Raw genomic sequence first — 19,876 nt, 5'->3', positions numbered from 1 at the left:
TGTCATGAAATATCTCAGAAACAACAGAAAACGTACACAGAAATGTTGTAGACCTGTAAAATGTGGTTTCATGGTCAGTTTGTTAACTGAAAGGAACTTTAAACCACCTGTTTATTAGTGAATTTAATGAGGGGAAATTTGTTCAGAGCTTTTTAATTAAGATTAATTGAGTCAGTTGGACTGTAGTAATAATAATAACAACAAAGCAGCACAAAATAAAAATTTAATGAGATGAAGTTAAAACAAGAAGAAAAAATATGCAAAAATACAAAATGTCAGTATTAGTAACTGCAAGTAAAATAATATAACAATAACTTTAACTATTCTGGAAGCCTTATCTCTGTAAACTCCATTAAACCAGTATAGGTTGTTATCAAGCTTCTTGTCTTTGCTCAGAAGTTCCATTTTCATTTTAATGACAACCAGTCGAGCTGTTTCCAGTCTGTATGCGAAGCTTTCATAATGTTCAGCTGGGTTGAGATGTGATGATTGTGAATGTCCTAATATATGATTACTTACTCATCGAGCCATTCAGTGACCCCTTATCATCCTGTTAGAAACCAGTGAAATCAGGACAGCAATGTTCTTGGACCAAAATCAGGTTCACTTCTTCCTACTCAGCATCACAGAGAATAATGGGATGCCACTCAAACTGAATGAAAGCATGTGCATTTGTAACAAAGTGTTTTCCCATTTATTTAGTCTTTTTTCCCCCTTTTATTTTGTTTGTTGGATATTAAAAACTAATTTTAAGCAAGCCCTAAAGGATTAGGCTTGCTGATATTTTAATTCTTTCTTATTGTCAACAAATCCTCTGACAAAACCAGAACCAACAGTGAGTTTATTCGACAAAATGTTGCTGGTGTAGCCAAAGCCTGATAAACCGCACTGTTGGATTGGTTAACAGGTTTACCCTGATCACGGGCTCTGTGCTTTATTTTGAGTCCATCCCACATTCACCGTCCTGCTGCTGTCAAACACCCACTAGATCCCCAAATACGTATCAATCCACAACTGAAAATAGTCCCCAACAAATGCAGGGTTTTCTTCATTTTGACACATTCAGCAGTACCGGGGCATTGGTAGTTGCCAGCCTTTTCTCATTCGAGATGAATGCTGCTCACCTACTGATGTTCACTTTAATTAGTACCCAGGGGAACAAATTAAATCGCTAATCAAACACCAGCCCCAGTTTGATTAACAAGCAGCTGTGTAATTCGACTCTTCCACAGTGGACTTGTTTGTCGGCATCCTGTGTGCCATGTTAATCGCTTAATGCTTGGCTGAGATGTATAAATGTTACAGACCAAACCTTCAGGTGAGCTTTATCATGTTATCGGTGCATTTTGCTTTCTAATAATAGCTGATGGCGCACATGTGTTTTGGTAACTCAAAAATCAGTGCTTCAAATTTTCAGATTTAAGATAACCAAAGTGGAGAAAATAGGGCTACAAACGTATGAAAGCTCTTCATTCTTGTACAAATAGTCTTTGTTGACAGTTAAAATAGTGTTAAATGAGGCTCAGATGTGTAAAATTATATTGCTTCTACTGTCTAAACACAATCTAAAAGGCTAGTAAACATATCAAATAAAATAATTTGATTGGATTTATTTAATGAAATGCCTTGTTATTTGTTGAGTCCCGTGGTTTGATTAGATTCTCCTGCAAATGTCGGCCAAACCTACTTCTTGGGAATCAAGTCCTGAAAGTAGGTTTTTTTGAAATAATTACCTCAATATTTATGACCACAAACATTGAAGTTGTCCTTCTAATTTGGAGTTTTTGTAGGATTTCACTGACAGGAAAGTTGCTTCACTGCCAGCAGACACTGGCAAGAATTTCAGAGTATAATCTCGTAGGACATTGGCAGTAACTTCGAGTGTGCTCAGTCTTAGAAATGGAGGCTGTTTAGCATCTCTGCTCAGATCTGAGGAAATGATGAAGCTTGGATATCCCTGTTTTTCTTTTACTGTACTGACATGTGAGTCGTGCCGCACGCAGTGGCTCCAAAATGTATTTCGACAGTCAGCAAATTTCCGTGAGCTTTATATGGTTATTTGATAAAATGTTTGATGAACTGGTATTTGATCCTTTAACAAACACATTTAGCACAAGTGAAAATGTTCTTCTACAATTACTAAATCAGCTAGTCATTTGAGAAAACATGAACATACTTCGGTAAGCTCTGATTGTCCAATTTAGTGGAAAGTGTCCCTCATTAATGTGATGAACTATACCCGTAATTACCCTGCAAATGACTTCATACATCTGCTACAGAACAATCAGCCACAACAATAAAACCACTGACAGCTGAAGTGAATAACATCAATTATCTCGTTACAATGTCAGAGTGATGCGATGTATTAGGCAGCAAGTGAGCGGTCGGTTCTTGAAGCTGATGTGTTGTGAAGCTTTGACAAAGACTAAACTGTCCAAATCAGCAGGTCTTGTGGAGAGTTTAAGGTATGGGGTGCTTAGTACCAACCAGAAGTTTACCAAAGAAGGACAACTGGTGGGAAACTGGGTAACAGGATCAAGGCTTAGTGATAAGTGTGAGGTGCGAAGGATGGCCCGTGTGGTCCGATACAACAGCAGAGCTACCGTAGCATGAAACCTAATGCTGCTATGGGAGAGTGGTGCTGGACCATATAGTGCATTGCAGCTTTTTCTGTAGGGGTCAGAGTGTCCATGCTGACACCTGAGGGCACTGCCAGAACTGGATTGTAAAGCAGTGGAAGACGCTGGCCTGGTCTGGTCATGTGGAGGACAGCAGACACACAACTGGAAGAGGAAAACCTTGTGTCCTGGCATTCTTGTGGATGTTGCTTTGAGACATATCAAATACCTCAATACTGCTGCAGACAACGTACATCCCTTCATGGTAACGGTGTCCCTGTTGGCAAAAAATAAGTCCCAAGGAGAGGCTCTCAACTTCCAGGACTTCCAGGATCTGCTGCTAACATCTTAGTGCCTGATACAACAGGACACTTTCAGAGGTATCGTAAAAATATTCTGGCCTACACACATGTGGTTTTAATGTTGTGGCTCATCAGTGTACAACTAACTTGAACAAATTAGTTGAAAGCAACTTTAAAAAATGATAAGGAAGTGAGCTTAGAGCAAAGATCAAGAAGTCTTTCTTTTCAACAATAAGGCCACTCTATTTCTCACATCAGCAGTTATGTGTTGACTTTAAATGCATGACCATATCGTGAGGATATTGAGGATTTGTGACTGAAAACAGCAGCAGATTTGACTATATAATGGTTAGTAAAACCAAAAACACTCGCCTAAGAGAATTACCAGACACAACTCAATTCAATGACCATTTGAAATAGGATCAGCAAATAGGAATGCAGAGGGAGAGTGATACAGTGGAAACCATTCATGAGCTCAAAGATAACACAGCTTGGACTAAATTTACATGAGATCATGCACAGAAAGACAGCAGCTTTTGGAGACTTTATTTTTGGACGAGTCCAAATTCATCCCACATGGATCTGATGGCAGAAAGTTTGTGCGGAGAAAGCCAGGGGAAGAACTCCAACCAGACTGCACTTATCATGGAGGTGGGAAAGTCTGGAGCTGTTTTTCTTGGAGGGGAGGAGATGAAGTTGTATTTATTGATGGAACCGTAATCTCTCAAGTGCACAGAGGAATTTAGGTTGCAAAGAAAATCGGCCCAAAAAGAAAGGCAAGAAGTGACAGAAGTGGATCTTTCAGGAGGATAATGATCCCAAACATATCAGCCGTCCGTGGAAAGGATATTTTGCCCAGGAGAAAGTCAAAGTCTTAGAATAACCCATCCCCCTCCACCCCAGAGCTCTGACCTAAATCCCGTAGTGCACCTATCTGGCCATCACAGTCATGGTAGTGCACCTGTCAGGATGTCAGCGCTCTGGTGTGGATGAAGTGAAAGCTTCGCTGGCTGAAACATGGCAGAAATTTTCGCCACAGAATCGAGTTGATTCAATGCCAAGATGTTGTCAGGCAGTTTTGCAAGCAAAAGGATGGCAAAACGAATACTAAAACATTTTCTCTTTAGGGAAGCCAGATACTTCTTTGCCTTTATTTTGAAATGTATAGCATTTAAAATCTTTTTCTGGAGCGTGTTTGCTTTTCAAGAGTGCTTGTGTTGTTTCTTCAAAATGAAATTGGCTGTTTTTGACATTTTGAAACAACATAGATTTTTAAGTGTGGCTTTGGCATACAAACACATTTTGGTGTCACTACATGCACAATGCAAATATCATAAGAATATCGAAACTAAAATTTTTCCCACAGTAAATCAACATGTGCTCCAACCATGTATAAACCCTGAATTTATACAAAACAGACATGAAATCACATCACACAGTCGAGTCAAACCAAACAACTGTATATGTGCGTATATTTTACAGTCAGTGACTCTACTGTTAAACCTGATCCACTAGATGGCGCCCAGCTCACATCTGCAGCGACGCCTGCTCTCAGATTAACAGCCATTAGTTTATTAACTATTACACACTAACACAGTACAGGCTCACTGTAACTCATACCACCGAGCAAAACAATGATAGCCCATCAAAATGAATGTAAACCTCTACATTAAACTGCTTTTGCTCCTTTAAAGGTCCTCTTAATCATTTGGAGGAGCACATTTTGAAAATCAGTTAAACTAACCACACTGTCTCTACCTCTGAGTTTAAGTATGTCACGCCTGAAGAATAGTAAACAGATTTTTAGAAAAAATGGCATTAAGCAATGGTATGAACTGAACAAAGTAATGACTTTTTTTTCCAGTAGATTCTCAACCTTTAACACTTTGAGGTTTCAGGTTTCCACGTCTCACTTGTCTAAGTGGCATACTGGACGAGAGCTGGCTTCCATGCAACTTGTGGTATCACAAAACCCAGCTTGTATATAGATAAAACTCAGCTTTAACATGAGGGTTCTGCTGTATCAAATGCTATCTCTTATTCTGCACAGTGAACTAAGACTAACCAGTATGCAAAAAAATATATAAATAAGTCACATTGCGAATATGTTGACTGACATTGCAATAAGAGTCATCGTGACCTGAGCAGGAATGATCGTTTTTACATTCATTTTCCACTGAATTTTTTTCTTCAAAGTGATGATAGGATTTTGGCTGCATTCTGTACCAAACAGGCATTCTGTCCTTTTACATCTGGAGGCTATGATTTACAGCCCGATGCACCTCTTTAGCAGCAAATGATATGTTTTCACACATATGCCCTTTATCCAAAAATTGCAGCTACTTTTGATAATCTTCAATTGAGTGTTCAGCCCTACAGTGAAGGCCAAACCTTCCAGCAAAGCAACAGTAATGAAAACACTTATTTTGTGTGTGTGTGTGTGTTTAACGGGGGACTTTAAAATATCAAAAAGTGTCATTTATAAATCGAGCCACCATTTGGGATTGAATTAAACACCAGAAGAATCAGGGCGAGCGTGTTTCTGGATCAATGGAAGTGGGTTTAATGAAGAGATTCATATTGTCCCACTGCCAACATATCTTGAAGAGTGTGTGATAATTAGTGGGTGAAGAGCCACCGTCTCTGCTGCAGAAACATGTAAACAAAGTGTTTGTACAAACTGTACTGTTGCTTCAGCAAATGCACCAGCAGTGGCACGAGATGCATTCAAACTGCCGCCCTCAGATTTTCTTTTTTTGTCTTTTGGAAAACGAACATGAATACCACCAATAACAACCTGCCTTATCTTAAATGCATCTACAGCAAGTGTTTTCAGAACTCTTTTAGCCACGGTGGCACGCTGATTCACCTCCCCATTTAGTCCTCTTTTTATTTTTTTCTTCTTTGTGGACGTAGTGTTTTAATATTTTTTGGACCGCGTGAGCCGTCGTTCATGAGCCAAATGATTGACTTAATGTGAATTAAACTCGTAGCTCACTGTTGATTTACTGAAGGTTGTGAGAAATCTATGAGGAAATGTGAAAAAACACCTTCATTTCACCCTTACGTTGACTGAATTTGCATATCTTTAGCTAAGAGGTGTCACAGCAGGAGGCGTCTTTATTTCCAATCTGTGGCCCCCCTACGTAGACGTCTATATCAAGTCAAGCTTTTTGAAGGAAAGCTTCTGGACACGATTCCTGCTGCACTCGACAGATTCAGAAGCTGCAGGCTGGTGGAGCAGATGATAGGAACAAACAAAAACAAAATGCTCTATTTCAGGTTATTTAAAAAAAAAAAGCCAGTTTAAAGATGTTAAACCAAGTATCATCTACTATTACAGGCAAGCAGAACTTTACTTAAATTTTCCAGACTTGGTTTTTATGTCATGTTCAAAAGGAGCACATCTAGTTAAAGTAGCTATAGTTTATATATTTTTTTCAGAACAGTGCATCCAGCGACAATGTGAGGAGGGCAGCAGCGCTCGGAGTTTCACACCAAGGTTCAGCTCATTGTTCAGCTGTCGATCCCTCAACCTCGCCGTTTAGTTCCACTCTCGCTGCCCCCACAACGTCGTTTTCAGCTCGGAATCGCATTATATCGTCTTAACATGAACAGATTTTGGCGTCAACTGTACTCCGGTCTATTATCAAGGCTCATGAGAAATGTCATAATCAATTTCTGTCCATTTCACCTGAGCAAGCATATCTGATTCTCGCTGCCACAACAATTGCTTTCCTTGGATCCCCTTTCCTGCATGCATCACATGTTAAGTGTGATTTATGTGACAGTGGCAGAGTTAAATGAGCTGTAAACATCTCCATTTTGCCAAAGGTTTTATGTCGACTACATCTTTCGCACATTTCCACAGTAAATCATTTGATAAACTGTACGCTTTATGTAGAACGTGTTGAGGGAGTTTTTGTTGCTTGTAAAAAAAAAATATGAAAACAAATCTCTTTTTACTTCACAGTTATATTGTGGGTCAGTTATGAGCTTCCTTTGTTTATACTGTACAAATGTTGCCTTTTGTATGCGTGGAGCCGAGGAGCACGCTGCAAACAGAGGCAACATGAATGGAAACTAAAGTGGGAGAAGTACAAGGCTGAATATTAACTTACTCTCCTATTTCCACAAAATACTGTGGTTCATGAATGGAAATGTCTTTTGTTTATTCCTTCATCGCTTCTTTCTGCAAAACTAAATCTCATATAAATTCTTGCTCTTGCTGTTTTGCTTTTGACAGCAGCTCTTGATATTGTCAGTTTTACAAAGACGCCAGAAAACCACTGCGAAACAGTAAATTGCCAGTATTATTACTACGTGTATTGATTATTCCCACAGATGGCGATTGAAAATGAGAAAGTCAGTGAGTCTACTGATTCACACAGTTAATTTCATGTCATGTAGGGTGGATGTAAGTGTACAGATCTTGAAGTAAAATGCAACAAAACTGCAATGCAAGTAAAAGTTTGGCATTCACAACTTGATTTTCAGTAAAAGTACAGATGTTGAATAATATCAGCAACATGTACTTTTAGTATTACAAGTTAAAATATTATAAAATGCCCTATTTCATAGACATATACATGAAACATGTTGTCATTAGTGCTTTTGTTGAAGTAGCATGTTGCCACTGTAGCTATTTGAAATTAATTTTGACTTGTTGTACATTTTAGTCTCTCACAAATATCCTTATTTGTTAAAGACTAGTCTACCTACAAGTATAATTGAGTTGTAGAAACCTAATTTTCTTAAAATAAATATTATGCATTGGGAGCATTTCTACTTCCTGCTTTTAATTAAACTCGATTGAACCTGTCTAAAGAATTGTCTTCATATCAAACAAGACAGACTAAGCCACGTTGCTGCACTGAATCAACAAAAAAAAAAGAAACTTGGTTTTGATCTTGAAAAATACCTAAAATAAACTAATCTGCAGTGAAAAACTGTCAGACAGCTTTTTTATTTTTATTTTTAAAGCACCTGTGGTTTTTCAAATGTAATAAGAAAATTAGATTTTAGGACTTAGACAAAATTCCTTGATTAGAATGTGATTAATTTTTGTTTTGCGTGTTTAATCAGTGAGGTAGGCAGCTAAAGCTCTTTACATAAAGGAAGAAGAGCAAATAGAGTAAATATTATCTATTTATTCTTCGATGTAGGGAAGTAATAGGTTAATGTAAGAAGTATTTAAGTTCTTAAGCACTTGAGTAAATGTGCCTAATTTCCACAACTGAAAGCGTTTAACAAACTGATGGCTCATAAATGTAACTTACATTTAGTTGAACTGGTCTTTAATGTCCTCTCTGCCTTTGTCTTTCCACACTTCTTCCACTTGGGGGCAACACACACTGACCTGCTGTGGAAGGTAACATGGGCTGGTTCAAGGACAAAACTGCTATTTAAAGGGCAAAACTCAGTGGGAGTCAAATTGTGATCATATTTTTGTTTGTGTGTGCACTTATTTTGCAGTAGTAGCCAGTTCCTGAACATTCTCCTGCCATTTTCCAAAGGCTCTTCTTCTTACACGAGTATTAGGACTGGTTTACAACTGATCATATTAGATTTTGGTTAAAACTGAGACTGTGCTCCATATCAGGCACGTGGGTGGCACACTTCTCCGAAAATTAGAATTTTAAAAGCTTTGATTGCTGAGATTTTTTTTTTCCCGTTCTGTCCTCTCACCTCCAGTAGTTTTAGTCTTTATTTAGACACAGACAGAATAGTGAAGGAAACAGAAGAGAGCTCTGTCAGGTCCTGATCCTAGACCAGCTGGTGAACATGTGGTTCTATTTTTACACAATATGGAGCTCATGTTGCACTAATTTTAATATTGCAGACAATAGAACAAACAGAGCATTGATACAGTTCTCAAGCTGTGGCCCACTACTATTTATACCAAATACTGTGCATGTGAACTACAACATCTGCTTCCCTACACCTGCCTTTGTAAAATCCCTGCTGTACGGCATCTGAGTGGATCTAATTGCCACAAGTTGTACACTAATTTATGAGTCACTTTCACGTCTCTGAATGTCATCCCAAAGACCAGTTGGACTCTCAAGCTGCAGATGAGAGTGAAATCTGCATTGCAGCACATGGTTGAAGCGATATTGAACACTTCTTTCCTCTTAGTGAAATCGTGAGCTCAGTGTCTGTTTAAGAAAATAGTATCTGCAATAGTTTGAAACTTTCAAAAGACATTATTTGTGAAAACCTTCAACTTTTTGTTAAGCAGAACAAGGTGTGAAGAAATCTTTGACGAATCACTTTTTAATGCTGATGTGGTGAACTTGTTGGCAAACAGTTGCTTGCTTACATGAGCAGTTATGGGGAAACATAATCATTTATTTGGAGTCATGTTTCTAGACACCTGATGAATGCAAGTCCATTATACATATTTTCTTAGATCTGTTTTTGGTCTCCAGCAGGCCCAAGTCTACGGGAATGCAAACGCATGCATTGCATTTGAAATTTGAATGATTATTGTGTCGTCTGTCATGTTACTCAGTAACACAGTGATCCAGTTGTGCGACTCTGCTGCATCATTTTGGTTTGTGGCGCTGCTCTTGGGTGCCTCTTATAACGGTGGTACAAGTTTATAGAGTGTATGCCTTTTTTCAAGATATCATTCTGGATAATCTGAATCAGGAGTGCCCAATCCTGGTCCTTGAGAGCCCCTATCCAGCATGTTTTAGATGTTTCCCTCTTCCAACACACCTGATTCAAATGATCAGCTCATCATCCAGCTCTGCAGAAGCCTGATAACGATCCTGAGCCTGTGAATCAGGTGTGTTGGAAGAGAGAATCATCTAAAACATGCTGGATAGGGGCTCTCGAGGACCAGGATTGGGCACCTCTGATCTAAATGGTTGGGAAGGCTGGAAGTCAAACCCCAGCAGCAGCACAGCCTCCACAGCTGCAGACACCATGGCAGGTCATGGAGACAACAGGAATTAGTAGCAGTGAAGTTCATGATAAAGACTCCAGCTAAAGTTAGTCGAGCTAGACTCACCCCACCACTCGACTTACAACCAGTGCCACATGACCTTGGTAAGGAAAAGCTTCAGGTGCAGGTGTGTCTAAACAAACAGTTTCCATCTGTGAGTGGCCATAACATGAGCTGTCAAACACATTGGAAACAAAAAGTTCTATCTGTCATAAGTAAATGTCCTGTCTGATTGTGCTATGAAAAATTTTAGATGTACACTAAGATATTTTGTTGCGCAACACAGTGTGTCTACTAGTTTCGGGGGTAAATATCTGTCTCTTTAGCTGCTAAACCCTCCTCTATGTTTACCAAGCAGTTGCTTCTTGTGTCTTTTTGCTGTTTGTTGCTGAGCAGGTAGCCTAAACTGAACTGTTTCGCTGGGAACACCTGCCTAAAGCAAAGCTATGAGAACCAAAACAGTAAAGTTGTGGGCTGGATGGCAAAAATATGAGCTGAATCTCATCATAAATCTCCACAGAACAGAGTAAAGCTGCTGATTTGGGTGGTAATTCCCTGTGTGATCATTGTTACTGCTGCTTTGTTGTTTACTTTGAAATCCCACTGAATTTATAGCTTTACTATCGACTGTATTTATGCGGTTTGACATTTTTAAAGCACTGGCAGGTAATGAGGTAATTGTGAGTTAACCTTGGTTTATTTTGTTGTTTAAATTTTAACAATCCAATCTAACTTGCTAAGATTTTGACTTTTAAACAACAGCGATTTATATTCAAACTGACATTTTGAGCCTGGTTTTTGTTCTTTCAGTTCCCCCGACTCTGTGTTCTGATGCTGCCTCCATCTCTTGTTCTTCTTTTTGCCTCCGTATCCTCTCTGTGCCCCCCTCCCTTCCCTCTCCACAACCTTTGTCGCTCTTTTCACCTGTTTCCTTTAACCACACACTTGCCTCCTTTGCAGCCCCAGGCCGTCACTTTTCCTCACCTAGCCTTTTATTTCTTTACAGTTTTTCAGCCGTCTCGTTCCTCTTCCCATTGATGCCTTTCGATTTCAAGACCAAACCTTTTGTCTGCTGCTTTCTGTGCTGCCCTGAAGTCTCCCCTGGTTATCACAGCAGACAGTAACTGTTTCAGGTGATGGCCATTTTCTTGTAAAGAGACCTTTACTTAAGCTACAGGGAATAAATAAGGTGTTAAGAGCCATGGGTAAAATTTCTTGACTAACACATTACATCCCTTTAAAGACCAGTTTGTTTGCACGATAAAAGACAGATTGTAAAAAGGCATATGACCAGTACGTTATTAAATACATGCTTGACATAAGGATAAGATGATAAAGATGCAATGAAAGAAGAAACTGGCTCATATTCATAAAACTGCATTTCTCTGCTTTTTCTTGTGCTTTTGTTTCTTTGGATCATATTCATAAATGGAAAGATAATAACATTCAGCATCCAGTTTCCTGCAGTAGCTACCTCTTATCAATTTTCTATCAGGTCAAGGATCACATTTGTAGAATTATTACATTCAATCCTCGAAAGAATCCAAATCCCTCCATAAATATAAATACAGACTTAAGACCTGACTGTTGTGATGAACAAAGCTGGATGAATGCTCGCACACACAAACACATAAATGCACATATTTTTTGTCCGGATAGCATGTGGCTCAATGGATGGCAATCTTTGGTCCAGGTTGCATTAGTTTAATAGTTATTGGGTGGATTGTTTTGAACTTTGGTACAGGTCTTCATGGTGCTAAAAGACTGAACAGCTTTGGTGATCCCCTGACGTTTCATTTAGCATTATCAGCAAATCTAAGGTTTTATTTATCAGTTTATACCATGGATTGACATTAAGGACATGTTTCTACAGTAGGTTCCCCAGAGGATGAACCCTATTTTCCTATAGTGCCACCTGCACAGTAACTCTTCTTTAATGCAAATTTTGAAGTCTTGCATCAGAAAATGTAAATATAAATTAAGAAATAATATAATAGTAATGATAATTACAACTTCTCTGCTTGGAAACACTTTCTGAACACTTTCTTGTAACTCTTATAGCCGCATTTATTACATAGCCTATACCACCTTCTAATAACACTACACAACCTTGTTTATCAAATCAAATCAGGTTTATTGTCATTTTGCTGCACATACACAGTAGTACAGGCAAGATGAGAGAGTGTTTCTTCAGGATCATTTAAGTTTTGCGGAATGCACGTCTGGGATAGGCAAGACACTAAACGTTCACTCTCGCTGTCTCCTGAAGGGGGCGCTGTATCCATGAGCGCCGCTATTTGTTGAACATGGCGAACCTCTTCAGGTCCTGGTTGGCCTTCAGGGACACAAAGACACACATGATGGTGTGACAATGGTGAAGCTGCAGATGCTGCCCAGAGCTGGCTGTCTGTCTGTCCGCCCGGAATAATGTCATCTCCTCCAGCTGTATGTCTGTCTGGGATGTTGTCATGGAGACATGTTTTTGTTAAAGCAAACACACTCTTTCTGCGGGCTTCTCCCAGCAAACGTAGGTCGTCCAGCTTGTTGTCGAGGGAGCGGACATTGGAGAGTAGGAGGACGGTCCTGCTGGTCTGGAGGGGTTAGCCTTTAGCCTAGCATGGCTCCCAGCTCTCTTCCCCCTCTTTTGTTTACGTTCGTACCGTTTGCGCTTCCTTCTCTCTCGGGTAGCTGCCGGCGTAGTCTCTGATCGGACTCCGTGTTGGCGCAGCATGTCCAAATTACAACCAATGGCCGCAATTTCAGCGCCATTCACTGTCCTGTGGCCCAGCAAAGTCTCCCGGCCACAAGTTTTGCGGAATGAACGTCTGGGATAGACAAGACACTCAAAACTTTCCTTGTCTCCTGAAGGGGCCACCACTGCGTCTATGCGCGCTGCCATCACCATGTGTTACTCCATAGGAGTGAATGGAAACAAACCCTTTCATTTTTTGTAATATTTCAAAAGTTGGCTTTAAATCTATTAAATTAAGACATTCATGTTCCCACCAGGATGAATTACCATGATGTAAATAAACTTTTAATGACGTAAAAATTTTCATTCGTCCACTACATTGGTTTAATGACCAAATACCTAAACAGCTGTGCTCATCTGTGCTTTGTGTTTAACCATAACTAGTACGTGTTCGCATACTAACAGGCTAAATTAAATGAACTAAACTTAGACTATGCTACATGTTAGCATGTTAGCAATGCCATTATAGTATGTTGCCATGGTGACATTAGCTTGTGTGTGTCAACATTTTATTATTACTGTTATTATGTTAGCATGCTGCTATTAGCATTTAGCTCAGAGGCCTCCATGCAAAACTCTTGTTTTTGTTTTGCTTTTTGAAATACAGTCACACGAACACTTCAAAACTGTTTTCTTCTATTGCATAGTTTGATCGTATTTACATTAAATCGGAACTATTTTCGTGCAATCTGGTTGCGTGTTTTCCTTGTGTTAGCGACAAAAGTCAACTCAACTAAACTCCTTGTTCTCCAGCGTGTTGCTGCCAGGCACTCCTGAATCAGGGGGACATCAGGCTCAGGATTACAGCCAGGATCTGTTGGTGTTCCTGGGCCTCCCTCAGCCCCATAATCCTCACAGTCTGAATGAGTAGCATGTGAGCCTCCTTAATGTTTTTTGTGTGTTGTCACCTGTTCATACTTCTGTTGTGTCTTAACAGGGATGTTGGTGCCTCCCACTATAGCTTCTGATTATTGTACCCAAGGAGAGCTTCTGCAGTTGTCAGGTTCTGATGCAAAAGCAATCTTCCTCTTGGGAGTGTAAAAATAAAAATGAATGGACAGGCAGACTCTTCTGTCACCTCACTACCCTGTTCAGGAGTCCTGCCCTGCAGCTTGTGAACCATTGCAGAAGGTTTTGAGGTACACGTGAATGGTGGCCAAACAATATATATGCCAGTTTATTTACACAGATCTATCTACTTAATATGTTTTCCTCTGTTTACATGGATCCTTCAGACAGCCTCTGTTGTTTAAAAGTGATTGAAAAGCCCAATCAACCAGACATGGCTGGGAAGCCAAGATGAGCCACTTTTGTGTATTATAGAAAACGCTTTCACTGATGATAATCTATAGGTACACATCATCACTGATCCTGACAAGATGGTAAACAAACACAGTTCAAATGATATACAAAGAGACCAAAGAGTCCATCACCTGCATTTCAACGTGTGCAGACGAAATGATTTGATAAATCACTTTGCATGTATTTGCTTATTTATTGCAGCATGCGTTAAAGCAGTTCTTATCACAGCTTTTATAATGCTCCGTCCGACTGATACATTCTGGAGCATCCTTTATGGAAGGAGATAATGCAGTCTAATAACTCCTTGCAGCAACAACATTGAAAGCACGACCAAGTCAACATTTCGAGGTGTTTACTGAGTTGTGTGATTGTTCTTAAGCTTATAATCCGATCAAAATCAGCATATTAACCGTAACACAGAAGTCTGTCTTTCAAGAAAAAGGGATATGAGATGTTTCAAGTCAGATGATACTTTTAATTCAACATGGCTGAAACTTAATAATTATATGTATAGCAGCAGAATTTTAAGCCGAACACGTTATGCCTATTTTGCATAAATTTAACAATTACTTTCCTAGAATCATACTAATCTGGATTCATGATGATAAATATGAGTGGAGGGTGGGTTTGAGTAACCATTCTCAATGTAATAACCACTTTGCTTCATTTTTGTTATTTTGCTTTTTTAAAATTTGTATTCCAACCTTGGCTATAATATAATAGTTTTCACCGGGATGTTCACATTTATGTCGCCTGTATGAAACAGCATAGTAAGAAGGCACTGGGTAAAAGTTAAAATACGCTTTTATTCATCCATTTTAGAACGTTTCACCACAGCAGACCAACATCAAAGACATCTGCTGTTGCATCATGACATAGCCTAGAATTGCAGTTATTCTCTTGTTTTGTTTGCCCTCTTTTTCACTGTCCTTGTGAATTCTTCTTCATATCTTTCTTTCACCTCATGAAATATCTTGTCAAGGTCAAAGAAAAACATATGTTTTGGGGGCTGTTTAACCAGTACCCATGTGCAGCACTTTAACCCTGTAAAGCCTGAACCATGAAATAATTGCCAGGAAATTTAAATTTTTGGTAAATAGAGTGTTTATCTTCTGACAAAAAAATTTTAAAAATTAACATAAATTTTCAAATTTGAGTTTTAATTTGTATCATGGGCTGCAGGGTGGCGCAGTTGGTAGCACTGTTGCCTCGCAGCAAGAAGGTCGCTGGTTCGCGTCCCGGTCGGGGGTTGTCTGTCTCTAAGTGTAGCCCTGTGATAGACTGGCGACCTGTCCAGGGTGTCCCCTGCCTTCGCCCTGAGTCAGCTGGGATAGACTCCAGCCCCCTCGCGACCCTAGTGAGGATTAAGCGGTGTATAGATAGAGGAGAGAGGAATTTGTATCATTTTTGCTACATCTGGCATGTTTGGTGCATGAATTACTGATCCATGGTGGATTATCCATGCACTGAATGTGTCTGATTGTATACATCAGGTTTTTCAATGATACAGTTGGCGTTACACGACTAAGGCAGCTCTTTGTGAGAACCTGGCCAATATTTTTGCTTCGTTCTTTGTTCCCAACCTTCTTTGCAGATTAACCTGTTCCCCCCTACCGAATGCTGATGCCACCTTAATGCGTCACTTCAGGAGTGATGCTGTGATGGTCTAAGAATATACCAAAAAATATCAATTTGCATTTGCAAGTCTTTCGTGTTCATTTAATCAGACCACAGTCTTTTGCGTCATGCACTTAGAATCTTTCACTGCCTTTTTGCAAACTCCAGGCTGCTGTCTCTTGCCATCTGGCCACTCTCCCACACAGTCCAGATTTGTGAAGTGCAGCACTGACTGTTGTCTTTCCAGAAAAATCTCTTGTAGCAGCCAAGGAATGCTATAGTTCAGTTAGACAGGTCCTTGGATCTTTGTCACCTTCGCAACAAGGGTCCATTCTTGCCTGTCGTTTGATTTGTAGTCGGATGTCCAGTTTTGGGAACGAAGCTGAACTCTTGTCCTCTCCATATTCCCGATGTTCTCATAAATCCACAACGCGTTTTCAAGCATTAACTTCTCAATTCAGCAAAGCAGCATGACAAAGGTATAGTGATACACAATGAAGACAGTATGTATCTGGCGCTGTACATAGAGAATATGTAACTGGTGGCACAGTTTTCTGTCATTTCGTGCAATAGTTTTGAATACCGCACTGAGTTAAACAGTAAGTTATTCCTGAGGAGCTCCTTGTCATGCTTTGTGTTTAACTGATGGAACGTGTCACAAAGTGTGCAGTGATGGACAGCAGTGATCCATCTGAGAGCTGCGGGGAGCTTAGTCCACATGCTTTTCTGATTTCCTGAGCTTTCTGACAGCATCATGAATATTTGCCCAAACCGACATCCTTCACCACTGCGACATATTTTTTTTCCCTTTCCATTTTTGAATGTTTTCTGACATTGAAGACATTGAATTTTGAAACTCCGCTGGGTGTGTAGCTTTTAAGCAAGATATTCTAACAACAGTCGGACAGCAATTAATTATTTCCATGACAGTCATCAGGGCAACAGTTCATCCTCCTGGTCTCATCTTTGTTCATCAAATCATCTGTCGTATCAGCACATGTGATCTCCTAGTTGGAGGATGACTCAATACAAACTGAAGGTGGGCTCGACAGAAATAGATTGTCTCAAGCTCCTGGAAAAACATAAACATGATCTTATTGAAAAATGCTTAGTGAAATCTTTCTCCGTTGCAGCACTGCCCTCACTCAATCAGACCAAATTGTGCATCTTAAGGAACTTTCTATAATAAAGCTGGAAAAATATTTGCTGTAATAGTGCACCTTTCTCACAGAAGCTAGAGAAGCACAGGTGGAACAAATAACATTAAATCCGCAGTGCACAAACACTGACACAAACACAGTTGACGCATGCTTATGACAAAAATGTAATAGCCACATGGCCTGCTCTAAATATTTTACAAATACCAACCTGTCTGAAAGCACTAAGGTGACATCCGCATCTGCTCACAGTCCCTTCTTTGCTTTCAGAGCTCTTCTTCTTTCACAGTCACTTTAAAATCTAAAAACTCTGGAATAAGAAAAATGTACAGATTCACCTGGTGTTGATGAGCTTAATCAGCATTGTGTAGCTGCAGTCCAGGTTTAATAGTGGCTCTGTGCCATTTAAGTCTGTCACTAAGTAAGAGCTGGCACAGCTAAATTAAATGCAACTATTATCAAGGATGATGAGTCACATTGTCGGCTTACAAGCCAATTTGTGCACTTTATGAATGTTGTATTACGATTTAATATGATTTTTATGGGGCACAAATGTAGCTGCACAACACTGCACACACCCCCACTGCCCCTAACCTGGAACAATGTGTGACTAATTTAAGGATTCACCACCTTTCAAACCATTTTAGTGTCTGATACAGGCGTCTAAACAACGGTACACTTATATAAGAGTTTCGGTTTCTCTCTGTGTTTCTTGCGATGGCACAGATGACGTCTTTATTTACTTGTTATGTTGCCTTTGTCAGAGTGGGCCATTAGGAGGACGGATGCAAAAGACTTGGCAAGTCTGCAAGGTCCACTGTGTGTCCTGCACATGCTGAGCTGGGCAGTTATTAATGTCAAGACATTAACACACATTTTTGAAGTAAAGCCATGACTTGAGCTTCAGTCAAAAGCCCCAAAAAATGTTATTGTAAAACTGTCCCAAGTTACATACAGAAAAATTCAAGAAATATTATTAAAACATAATTTTTTACACTTTGCATGAGAAGATTGATAACATTTTTTTTTTTTTTTATCAGCACCTCTACTTCAGAGTTGTACTCTGCCATCAAGCAGGATCTGTTCGCTTTATTCTGTGTAACTTCGGTGTATAACAAGCTGAACTATGTAAAGAAAGAAAAACAAATGACGTTGCTTCCTGTTGGCTCCGATCTGCTGCTCTCTGGCAGCGAAACGCAGAAGTCATGTGCTCCACCATGTCCTCATCATCAGTGGCAGTGGTACAGGGTATGATGGCATGGCAGACCTGGTCACAGATGGTACACTTAGGCGCCCCAGAGGCTGCCTGCTGGCAGGACACACACGTTACACAAGAAACACTGTTATCCTCTGCTTCCGCTTTAGACACGCTGACCAAACACCTCCGTCAGGTCCTCGCCTGTAGAAATATCACTGATACGCTCTTTGGGTATCTGGCAGATATGCCTGAAATGCCCTTTTTTTTCTCTTTTGTACTGCACAAATGAGTTGTGGGTGAAAGTTTACAGCAGTTATGCGAACTGTTACTGTGACAGCAGTAAACCAGTATTGTTTTGTGTGTGATGATGTCAGATCTGCAGAAGCTCTGGACGGAACATAAGCCAAAACATTTGCTCACTGACAAAAGAAAATAAAGCATCTTAAATAGATTTTTAAACTGTGCTCCTTTTTAGCCACAACATTATACCCACTGACAGTTGAAATGAATGACACTGAACTTGTTACAGTGCAATGGCAGTGGTACTTATGGCAATAGAGGGAGCAGCTCCTCTGGAACAATGCCCCCACCACAACACCTGCTCAGGAACCTCTCAAAAAACGTGACATAGAGTCCACGGTATTTACCCAGCCTCCAAACTTCCATGGTCTCAATCTGATGGAGCATCCATGAGAAGCACCAGAACAAACCCAGTCCTCTAAAACCCCACCTGGCAACCCCCAGGACCCAAAAGATCCACTGGACACCCCCAGAGGTTTTGTGTCCACACTTCAAAAGACTTGTTTTATTGGCACAAAGTGGACCTGCCCAATATTTGGCAGGTGGTTTTAATGTTGTGCTTGTATGGTGGAGCTACAATAACAAAAATCCAGATTTGTGTGAAATCTAAAGATGTCGATAACCTTTTGTGCGACAGATAATTGCACTCTGGCGTTAGTTCTGAGTTCCTGTTCGGGGGGTCTGCAGGGAGATACTGAACTGGCTCACTTTCTTGCTCTTTCCAAATTGACCTTATTGACTCAATCTCTATCTCTTTCTTGTGATAAAGTGCTTTTGGCAGATCTCATTAAAGCTAGACATTACATCTAAAAGAGGCTTATAGCAGATCTCCCCAAGGGCTTGCATCTCTTTAGCAACATCGGAAAGTTCTTGAATCAATCAGAAATTTTAAAGCCCCCGCTGTTCCATGCCCCGACAGTCTGAGGGCGTCTTCAGTCTTGATATTTGGAGAGTACAAAGATGATGTGAGCTCCAAGGAACCAACTATAAAACTGTAAATGAAAAAATAAATCAGAGCGAGCGCTGAAATATAACTCATTAGCACAGGAAAGTGGTAGTTTTTTTTATTTTTTGGATTGGCTTTATGAATTATAATAGCTGTTATTCACTCCACCACTTTGGTTCTGACTGAGGAATATGAACTAGGAGGCTTTGGTGATCCTCTGACTTGTGCCACCGTGAGGCTGACCTTTGTCGTATTGAGTAAAGTGTTTGGAGAACGACTCAAAACACTGCAATGGATTTTGGTACAGATATTAATGTCCCCCGTCAGAATGAATAGTAGTAGCTTTACTTTGATGTCTAATTTGAATGCAAATCACAGGTCTTCCTGCACAGAGGAAAGGACTTTGATAGCTGTCAACTATTGTTTCCTTGTTTTAGAGAACCACTTCTTCTCTTCCATCAGTATACAGTAAATACACAACTGAAGCTTTCATTTGAACGTTTAGACGTGTGACAGTAGCTGACACACTGCTCTGCCATCCATGAAGAAACTGCAGGATGACTGAGAGAGGAGTGTTTGAGAGAGGCAAGAGCAGAGACCGCAAAAGAGATGGAAATACACCTCCTCACAGAGTGTACAATAACAAAACAACTTAGGCAGGCTTTTTAAAGCTATGAATACTAAATAAATAAACAAAATCACTCGATTTTGAAGATATCACAGAGAGAAGAA

This window comes from Stegastes partitus, unplaced genomic scaffold (genome assembly GCF_000690725.1).
Source record: "Stegastes partitus isolate 25-593 unplaced genomic scaffold, Stegastes_partitus-1.0.2 Scaffold607, whole genome shotgun sequence".
NCBI classification, from domain to species: Eukaryota; Metazoa; Chordata; class Actinopteri; family Pomacentridae; genus Stegastes; species Stegastes partitus.
This window is presented reverse-complemented; position numbering follows the sequence as displayed.